Source organism: Synchiropus splendidus, chromosome 19 (assembly GCF_027744825.2).
Source record: "Synchiropus splendidus isolate RoL2022-P1 chromosome 19, RoL_Sspl_1.0, whole genome shotgun sequence".
NCBI classification, from domain to species: domain Eukaryota; kingdom Metazoa; phylum Chordata; class Actinopteri; order Syngnathiformes; family Callionymidae; genus Synchiropus; species Synchiropus splendidus.
This window is the reverse complement of record NC_071352.1, coordinates 14,575,057-14,584,928: the sequence shown is the minus strand read 5'-3', so window position 1 is coordinate 14,584,928 and position 9,872 is coordinate 14,575,057.

The following is a 9,872-nucleotide window of genomic DNA, read 5'->3' as shown; positions in this document are numbered from 1 at the left end:
TCGCCCCACATGCTCCATTTACAGCCAGGCTCACCTGCAAACTTGAGACGTCCATAAAAAGCCATTGTTTACACGGAGACACGGGTGTACTCCCGCCAGCGTGCTCCTCTTTGAACGCAAGCCTGCCGGACTGGAGTGGGTATCAGGTCTGGGACTGGAGGAAGACAATCGCTTCAAAGCAGCTGAGAGGAGTCCTGAAGGTGACTTGAGTCGCTCGCAAGCGAGGCGCAGAAAACATGCAGGAACGAACAATGCTTCGCACTTGACCTTCTTCTCAGACGGAAATGTCAGCGCAGCTTCTTGAAATTCGGAAAAACACTCATTTCCCAGGCAACCAATGAAGAACAAGGCAGTATAAAACTTGTACGGTCGTCTTCACCTCGAACATGTGTCTGCATGAACAACTGTCCAAACAAAACATTCTCAGGCGCTCGCTTCGATTAGCAACTGCTCGCGTGGTGGCGCATTCTGTCAAAGCTGTTCTCACCTTTAATAGTTCATTGTTTGTCTATTATAACCCAAAGAAGTAGCTTTCATGACCTGGATATGTTTGATGACCTCGTCCTTCTCTGGTGTCACGTCCCAAAACTAGCCGTATGCTAACTCCAAAACGTCAAGCGGACAAGATGGCTGAAGTTATCGGAGAACTGAAAACAAGGTAAGTTTGACAATAGCACTGAGGGCAGTGGACAAAATGGCGCCCCCTGCATGAACCTGAGTGGAGGATGTGACCATATAAGGATCGTCAAAGAGCAATGAGAACATTTTTTTGAACATCTTACGGAGCTTCAAGTCTGGAACGTTTGTTTGATCGCTGCATCAACAACAGGGACACATGACCTTATACGGAAGTAGGTTTCGGGAACCCAATTTCAATGTTCTGTATCGCCACGATGAATGTGTCAGTCATTACAATGGTCACATGACACGACCATAAGAGGAACGCCACAGATCATGAAATGACTTTGAACCCAGAGGACTTGTTGCGGCATCTCAATACGTGGATTTCCAGTTCAAGCAAAAGGCGATTCTCGGCAGCTCCGCTGTCATTAGTGGGCCGTATTTCTCCTCCACGCTGTCAAACAGCTGTTGCCAGGGAAACGGGGGTCAGTGCTGCGATGGCTAAGAGAAACTCAGAAAAGGGACGCTTGTAGTTCCACGCATCCATGTGTGTTTCTGAGCGTGTATTTACTCTCGGTTTGCGTAAATAGTGCGTCTGAAGCTGGGAATAGGTTGACTGACGCACGGCGTGACAGAAGAGCTGCCGAGTCCTAGCAACCCAGCTATTTTTCTCTCCCTGCTCTGGCTGCTGCGACACCTGCCTCTTCCCTCTCTTCCCATTTGGCCGAATGTCAGTGCATATGGATCGTCACATAATCCCATTCTGCGGCCCAGAATAGCGCGAGCGTGTGTTGTGCTGTGATGATTCCGGCGAGCCAGCCGCGGAAGTCGCTTCTGCCTGGACTGGAGCCGTGAAGCGCTACAAAGTGGACGGTCTGGTTTTTAAGTAAACATGAGGGGAAACTCCCTAGCTCCATTGAATCTTTACTCACTGGTGACAGCCAATGTAAACTCATTCGATTGTGCTTTAAGGCCTCTTGACTGCCAAACAAAACAAAGAGTTTATCTAGAACAAGACACGGACGCCTGGGAAAAAGGTGATCTGGACGGGTGCTATCAGAAGGGCCAGGCGTCCTTGGAACAGCCCTCCTTTGGTGCGCTTTTGAGGCACTTTTAAGGGTGACATTTAGAGAAAATGAAACCTCAATTTTCCAACTGAACTTCGGGCACCTCTCTTGGCAAGAGTCAACCACAGACTCCCACGCTACCTGGACGTTCTCATGGCTGGTTTTAACTGTTCATATCTTCCTTCCCGTCTGATGCAACGGCTCCGTTATTCTGACACACACAAACAAGTGTGTCGAGTCATCAGCGTTGGCTTCTACGTCAATGAAGTTGCTCAACCGTCTTGAAGAAACCGCAAACCTCGGAGGCTGTGACCTTACCGCCAATTCGTTGTGACCAGATTCGCGAGAAGCCAGATTGGAGAGATACTGACCCAAATTTAGAACGCTGCAATATTTTCCGTTGACAAGCCAAGCAAAGGAGAAGTTCAAATCCTCGCGTCAGTCACATTATCAACCGCTCAGCTCCTTCTGCATGGAATGACACTTCTGAATGATGAAAGCTGGTCCTTCACTTGCTGCCATTCACAAAGCAGAAGCACATGAGTGTGACGCACCGTTCAACAGCTCACAGGTTGAGCTCTTTGTTTCTTTGGCATATTTGAACTCCTTGGTTCTTTGTGGACAGGCATGGCAGCTCTGTCCTGGGTCTGAGCCGTGGACTCCCCCAGATGGACACTCTTGACTCATGAAGAGGAGCAGTGAGTCTCTCCTGCACGACCCAGCTCTCATTATTGCTCGTATCAGTCGTGACAGATGAGAGGAGAGATAGACAGCAGAGTCTTTTGGCTCAGCTCTGACAGGCCCTCAGCCACCTATGGTTTCCAGTGGTACTGCTACGTTAGACCCGTATCCGTACATTTTGTGGAAACATGTAGAAATACAGCGGAAATGAAGGCACGGACAGAAGTTTGTCTATCTGCATGGAACCTTAGTTATGGATGGGGCTGAAGAGATCCTCATCTCTGTATCTGTCCTGGGCGTCCTCCTGAGGAGACGTGAGTGGAGCTCTGATGCGAGGCATCATTCGACCGTTTGACATCTGAAGGATGTATTTCAGGCCGAATCCTGTGACGGGTTTCTAATAATACAGAAGCAGGAACCGTCTATTTAAAGCTGGATCACCAGGGCTGAGCCACAACAGCAAGATGTTTGGCTTCCTTTTTTCTGGAGCTATTAACCTGACCTATAAGCACACGCTGTTCAGGACGGTGTTTGACTAGTTACACAACAGAAACTTTCCACTCGATACAAACATCATTGCTTCAGTCTCCCTGCAGTGTTTGCTCTCCGCTCTGGTCGTCCGGGTTCCACCTACGTGATTGGTTGAGTGAGCGGCAGAACCGGCTCGCCGAGCTTCCACTTATTTGTGTTTTAGATTCACACTTAAAATGCAGAAACAGTGGGGTCTGATCGGTAACTCAGCTGCCAGGTGAATGAAGCCTGAGCTCTCGAGTCACCTTCTCACTCAGGATTGTTCTGAGTGTGGAGCTCCTCTGTTTGACCTGGGACCACACGGGTGTGGGACCACCTTCGGGCCGATCGAGTCGGACCACCAGAGATGTTGAAAAGAGAAAGGGGCTGCACAAAAGGGCAAACAAAGTGAAGATCAGGGTGAAGCGTTGGGTTTGACGTGTTAACAAGCCGACAGCGACTGAGTCACCGCTGAAAGACGGCTCTGTTTTTGTTCATCGGGAAAGACTTTGAAGTCTGATCTTCGGTCGTGATTGAGCTGGGAAAACGGTCCTCCAAATGTGTCGTGCTGTGAAGGTTCTTATTTTTGACCTTCAGGTGAACCACCCAAACGTTCTGTTGGGTGAAAGATGTAGGGATTGTTGTGGAGGAGATGGAGAGGATGCGGTAGAAGGAGGAGGGGCAGGGGGTTGGGGGCCAGACGGGAGGTGATGCAGAGAGTGCAGCCAAGGTGGAACACTGCCAGGAAGCATGGTTTGGAGGTCAGAAGGTTGGGAAATGAAGGAATGACAGGTGGAGGAAAATGTCTCTCACAGGTTTTCCTGCACAAAGGGTGCTGAGGTCCCAAACCTCAGACCTCAGTCTGACCACACAGCCAGAGCATTTCAGGCAAGGAGGAACCTCCAAACACCGTCTGTGGGCCCCTGCAGGCTTCAACTTAGAGTCCAGTTCCCTTTCCCCTCCAGTGACTCACACACAGAAGATGATGAGCTTGATGTGCTTTTTTAGGAGGCAGAAGTCAAGCAAGAGGATGACATCACCTGGTGAAGCACAGCTAGGTTCGAGCGCGTGTGTTTGTCAGGCGCCATCTTGTCCCTCCACAGACACCGACACAGACAACATGAAGCTCCTTGTGATGACGGTTGCTAGGCAAGTCCGGAGGCGTGGCTCCTCCGAGTCAGGTGAGAATGACACACGGGCGATGGATGAGCAATGGTTTGGGTGTCTTGATCACAAACGTGCGCTGGACGTGTGTCGGAGTGGAGGACAAAGGGCGGCATTAGAGAGGATCAGAGGGTGCGTGCGGAGAGAGGTGCTGAGGGCGCTGCCCGCTCAGGTGGAGCCACGCTTCACCGAGACCTGAAAAACGTCCTGAAATATTGAAGCTTCACTTCAGGAGGCGCGAAGAGGCCGAGGACTGAGGTCACTTCTGAGCACTCCTGGTCACGTGCTCTTCCCCCTGAATCAGACTCTGCAGCTGCCAGCGTTTAACCACTTCCAGATCTGCCGCGTCTCTCTTCCCATCTCAGCCTCAGCCAAATACTACGGCTGCACCCGCTGACTCAAGGCCGGAAACCGCAAACACGAGTTCTGAAAGGTAGATGTGCTGTTTTCATGAATGTCTGGAATGGAAGCGATCTGATGAGTGTGTCCGCTCAACATGTGCGTTAATGCCTGAGACAGGCCTTCAGAGAGCTGCTGGCCTTTCCTGGAAACTGAGGAGGAGAAGGAGCTTTTACCATCATGTCTTCTGCAGAGCCGCGCTCAAGCTGCCGCTGCCGCAGCCAACACTCTCACTTGCCAGGTTTTTTTCAATAAATCAACTTTGTTTCTTAAATGTGGTGGAAATGAATTTCTACTGAGATCATGTGTGAGCACTAGAGAGGAAATAAATGGGAATATATTCAGTGGAAATCTGGACATAAGGAACAAATATATATTTAAAGGTGGAAACAAGGAAGTACCTTTTAAAAAATGATATCAATTAGGACATTAATGAACATTGTAAATGGGAAAATGTGGAACAGTCAAATAAACATACATGGAAAGGAGGAAACAACTGAATAAAAATGTGGAAATATTATGGAAAATATAAATCAAAGAAACTAAGTTGAAAAGTGAGTGATTTTTTGAGCTATAAATCACTGGATTTGAAGGATTTGAAGGTAGATGTTGTAGTGTATGTATATAGGCAAAAGGGAAATAAATAAATAACATTTATGATAACTAAGAACAAATAATGGAAAATATAATAGAAACTAAGAAAATAAAAACTCAAATATAAAATATCTGGAATTTTGTTTAAAATTCCAGATATTTTAGTTGAAAAGTGAGTGTTTTTTTTTAAGGAACAAATCATTGGAAATGAAGTGTTTGAAAATACATGTAGTAGCAGTGTATGCATATAGGGAAAAAGGGAATTATGATAACTAAGAGGAAATAATGGAAAATATAAATCAAAGAAATGAAGAATATAAAAGATCAGTATTGAGTGAAAAATTCCAGATATTCGAGTGGAAACAGTGAGTGAATTTCTGAGCTGTGAATCATTGGAAATGAAGGATTTGAAAGTCGTTGGCACAGCAGGTGAACTAGTGGAGATCTCCACACTTGGCTTCCTCCTGGTGAGGTGCAGGACGGGCCACTGGTTTGACACACAGCGGCGTCCAAGGTCACTGAAAGTCGCGAAATCAAGAATGAAATAAACAAGTAATGAAAACAAAAGGAACGCTGCTGTGCTCTTTGACCGTAAATGACTTTTCTCTGGTTTCATAACTCAGGAACAGACACAGGTTTCGTGGCTGCGCGTCACAAACATGCCGCGTCAGCGCCCCGGCCTCCTCGCCAGCGGCCTGGGGCGTTGGAAGGCAGACAGACGGCAGCAGGCGAGAGACTCGGGCTACAACCAGCGAACTGCCTTACATGACATTCCCGGGGCCGGTCGCTGAAACAGGCCCCGTTTCTACAACTGTTTTCATGACTCAGTCTGAGTCACCCGCTGCAGCGGCTGCGTCCGGCCTCACGCGCCGCGCTCCAGCCACTGCTGCCACACAAAGAGCCCAGTAAGACAGAGCCCCCTGAGGTCACGGTGGTGGTGGAGCAGTGGGGCCCCTTTTGTCGGCCCCTGACATCATCCTCTGTGGAGTCTGTCATTTAAGCGTGGAAAACACGCCAGTTCAGGGGCTAACAGCAGGTTGGAGGGTGTTGTGCTGGGGAGAGTCCCCACCGCAGCGGGACGGAACACAGAGCTCATGCATCGCTTTCCTTTACGCCGTCTTAATAAAGCTCCTGTTGCGAGCGCCGTCATCCGCTCACATGTGTCAGTCAGCGTGTTATTGTCAGTCAAGATGAAGTGGTTAAAAAGTCACTGACTCATGTCAGCTGCTGTGCATGACCTCGCCCACCTCCAGACATGAACCTGAGGTCGCCCCCGGTGGCGGAGCGAGGCGCTGCGTGAGGCCTCAGATGGACCGTAGAGAAGAGCTTTCGAGCGACAGACGTCTGCTGCAGTAGAACACCGGACAGTGATGAGGCAAAGGTGAACCTGGGACCCATAAAGCACAGCAATTCCAGAGTTCACCATGACTGTAAAACTTTGTGTCACATTTTGTTGTCCTCAAACTTGGAGCAAATTATTATATTGCTAAGTTAAAACCACGTGTTACATCGGCCATCACAGAACTGCACTAACAGAGTCTCAAACTTGCAGCATGTGGGCCATTTGCGGCCCTCGGGATGCCGTTTTGTGGCCCGGCCCTGGGTTTGACCATAGATGTGGCCTTACATTCGTGGTGCACATACCCCACAAATCTTCTTGGAATTGAGTTGCATTTTTACTCTTGACTCCAATGTGTCTTTTCCATTGATGGTTGCCGTACGTTTTGAGCCCGGGGACAATGGAAATCAAACACAATCTGACTTTTATCTTCTGAGCTGGAGACCCTCCGCTGGCCTGGGGCCCACTCTCACCGAGACTTTGCTGGAGTTTGAGTTTAAAAATGAAACACTGATCCTGAGGTCTTAAGCGGCGGCGCTAAGCTAAGATCAGACTTCAGCAGACGTTTGTCTTTGTGAAGGAAAGTAGCGCTGCACTGAGGATGAGCTGAGGAGCCGACTCGCCTTGCAGTCCTGGAGCACTTCCACCATCTCGCTTGTGTCGTGAGAAGACTGCGCCCGCTCTGCGCCCAGAAGAAAGCGGCTCAGGTTTCAGAGTAAAAGCATGTGTGCGACCCAGCGCTCCTGATAGCAACAGCTGCGACACTGAGGGACGTTTGTCTCGGCTCCACGGCTCTATTCACATGGTGACGCCGCACTCTTCGCGGAGGCATTCAATCCCGAGCAGGCGAAGAGAAGCGGGAGGGGGGCTGAAGAAAAGAAAAGTGATGAGTCACCAAACTTCCCAAAATCCCCCTCCCTCCTCCTTCCTGGTTTACGGGAAGCGGAATGCTGTTTTTCTCTCTCATTCTGTCTCTCCAGGCTCAGAGGCTCATCTGAACTGGGTCCTTGTTTCCCTCTCTCCGGGTCAGAACCACACTGGCGACGGTCAGAACCCTGCAGGCAGCGCAGGTGGGCCGTCAGGTGGGGAGAACTGAGTGATGGGAGCCGCTTCCTGAGGTCCACATCACGCTCTTGGTGTTGAAAATGAGTCGAGTCAGCAAGAAAAAGCAAGATGGCGGCAGATGGATGTCACGTCTTTGGCTTGCCAAAACTCTAGTGTCCAGTGTCCAGTGTCCAGGTCAGTCCCCGGGCGTCCTACCAGTCGAACGCGAAAAGAGTCGCCTCAACTGGCTTCCCTCCAAGAGCAGCCAAACTTTCTGCTCCAGAACTGCTCACCAACTGACCCATAGTTCTAATAACTCCATAATGCACTGCAACAGCTCAAGCTCTTTGGACAGTGGGCTGTGTGGCGACCTCGCCGATGACGCCGCCCTGACAATGAAGCATCTGTACGTGAAGAGCGTGGAGGGACGGCAACGCGCCGCTGTGGTTCTGACCCGCTTCAGTGAAGTCCAGGATCACAGCTGCAGCGTGACTCACATCAGATTGCGGTGAGGGAGTGAGATTCCTCTGCACTCTGTGGTTAGACGGATCAGATCTTCAGCCCCTGAAGCTCCGACTGACCCCGAGAGTTGAGAGTTCATGTTGGTGCTTGAGTCTCTAATCTTCCCTGACAGCGTGAGCACCTCTCACAGCAGCCCTCTATTCTCCCTCCTGTCATTATCTCCTGCGACCGCAGGTGCTGCGCTGCGCTTTGTTGTCCTGTTCAAAGACCCGGGTGCCACTGGATCAGAGACACGACAGCGCAGCAGCTGACGGGCGCTGCAGACGACACGTGGGGTCAGCGGCTTTCGCTGCGCGCGGCGAGGGAGGCCAGCGCTGAGCGGAGGCCTGTCCATCATGAGAGGACACGAGTCAGCTGATCTGCACCTCACTCATCTGACTGCAGGCATCAGGCTCAAGTGGACGTTTGTGCTGACTGCACAGATTCACTGTGAACTCAAGCTAATGAGGACATGGACCAATGACCTGCAGTAAACACACGAGGACTTGGTCGCACAAGTCAAGCACAGGCAAAACTGAAAACCTGTCGTGAACAAGGTTTTAACAAGTGAGAACCTCTCGGATGAACAGGAAAAGCTTTTCGACAGAAGTGAAAACTTCTGTGACAAAAGTGGAAAGCTTTTCAGGCACAAACCCCTCCGACACATAAGGACCTCTCTGACAAGTAAGAACCTCTCCCACCCATAAGAAAACCTCTCGGACCAACACACATGTGAAAACCTCTCAAATGCAAACATGAAAACCTCTCCAACACATGGGACAGCTTCTCCCACAAAGGTGAAAGCCCCTGAGACACTGATATGAAAACCTCTCCGACACACATGTGAAAACCTCTTCAATGCAAACATGAAATCCTCTCCAACACATGGGAAAACCTCTCCCACACAATGAAAACCTCTGAGACACTGAGACGAAAACTTCTCTGACACATGTGAAAACCTCCCCGACACACACACAAAAACCTCTGCAACACACGTGAAAACCTTTCCAACACACATGTGAAAGACCTCTCAAACGCCAACATGAAAGCCTCTCCGACACATGGGACAACCTCTCCCACACAGCTGAAAACCCCTCAGACACTGATATGAAAGCCTCTCGGACACACATGTGAAAACCTCTCGGACACACATGTGAAAACCTCTCGGACACATATGTGAAAACCTTTCCGACACGCGTGAAAACCTCTCCGACACACATGCGAAAACCTCTCGATCCTGAGCATCCGAAGCTGCAGTTTGGCCCTCAGAAGCCGTCCTGTCCTGTCGACCCTCAGACGTGTGTGTGCTGTGATGGGAAGCAGGGGAGACACAGTGGCATCAGTGCCGGGCCACATGTGGCCGTGTTGATTGCGGGCGACAGGTCCAGTAAACACCAGAGTTGCTGAGTCAGCAGGACCGTCAGCAGAGGTGACCACGCGCGGCTTCGTTCCGGCCTCGCTTGTTGACAAGTCCTCTAAGCTGCTGGTGAAGGGCAACAATGAAGCAGGTCTGAGCGCTGCTGCAGGCTGAAGGTTGCTGGGTGTGTGCGAGCTGAGCCCGAGAACAGGGGAGTTGTGCAAGACTGAAGGTGCGGCGCGTCTCTCTCGCTCCTTGGCAGCGGTTGGTCTCACACCTAGAGTCGTAAAACAACTGCCACTCAGAGCCGTGGCTCCAGCGTGGACGGGCCCCGGCTCCTGGGCGTGTGCGCCGGTGGCAGGTGGACACCAGGCGTGCTGACTGGTTTGCTAACACGTGCTGGGCGGAGCGGCCTGTAACCTGTCATCAGTCTGCTCCATAATCATCGCAGGCTAACCACTAACTAGCGCCGCGCTCCGCCGCAGCTCGCAGGCTAATACTTGATGCTCTATAAGGTGCGTGACAGAGGGGAAAAACAAACTTCCTGTGGAGGAGTTTGGGGAGTAAACCTGCTCAATCGTGGGTCAAATACATT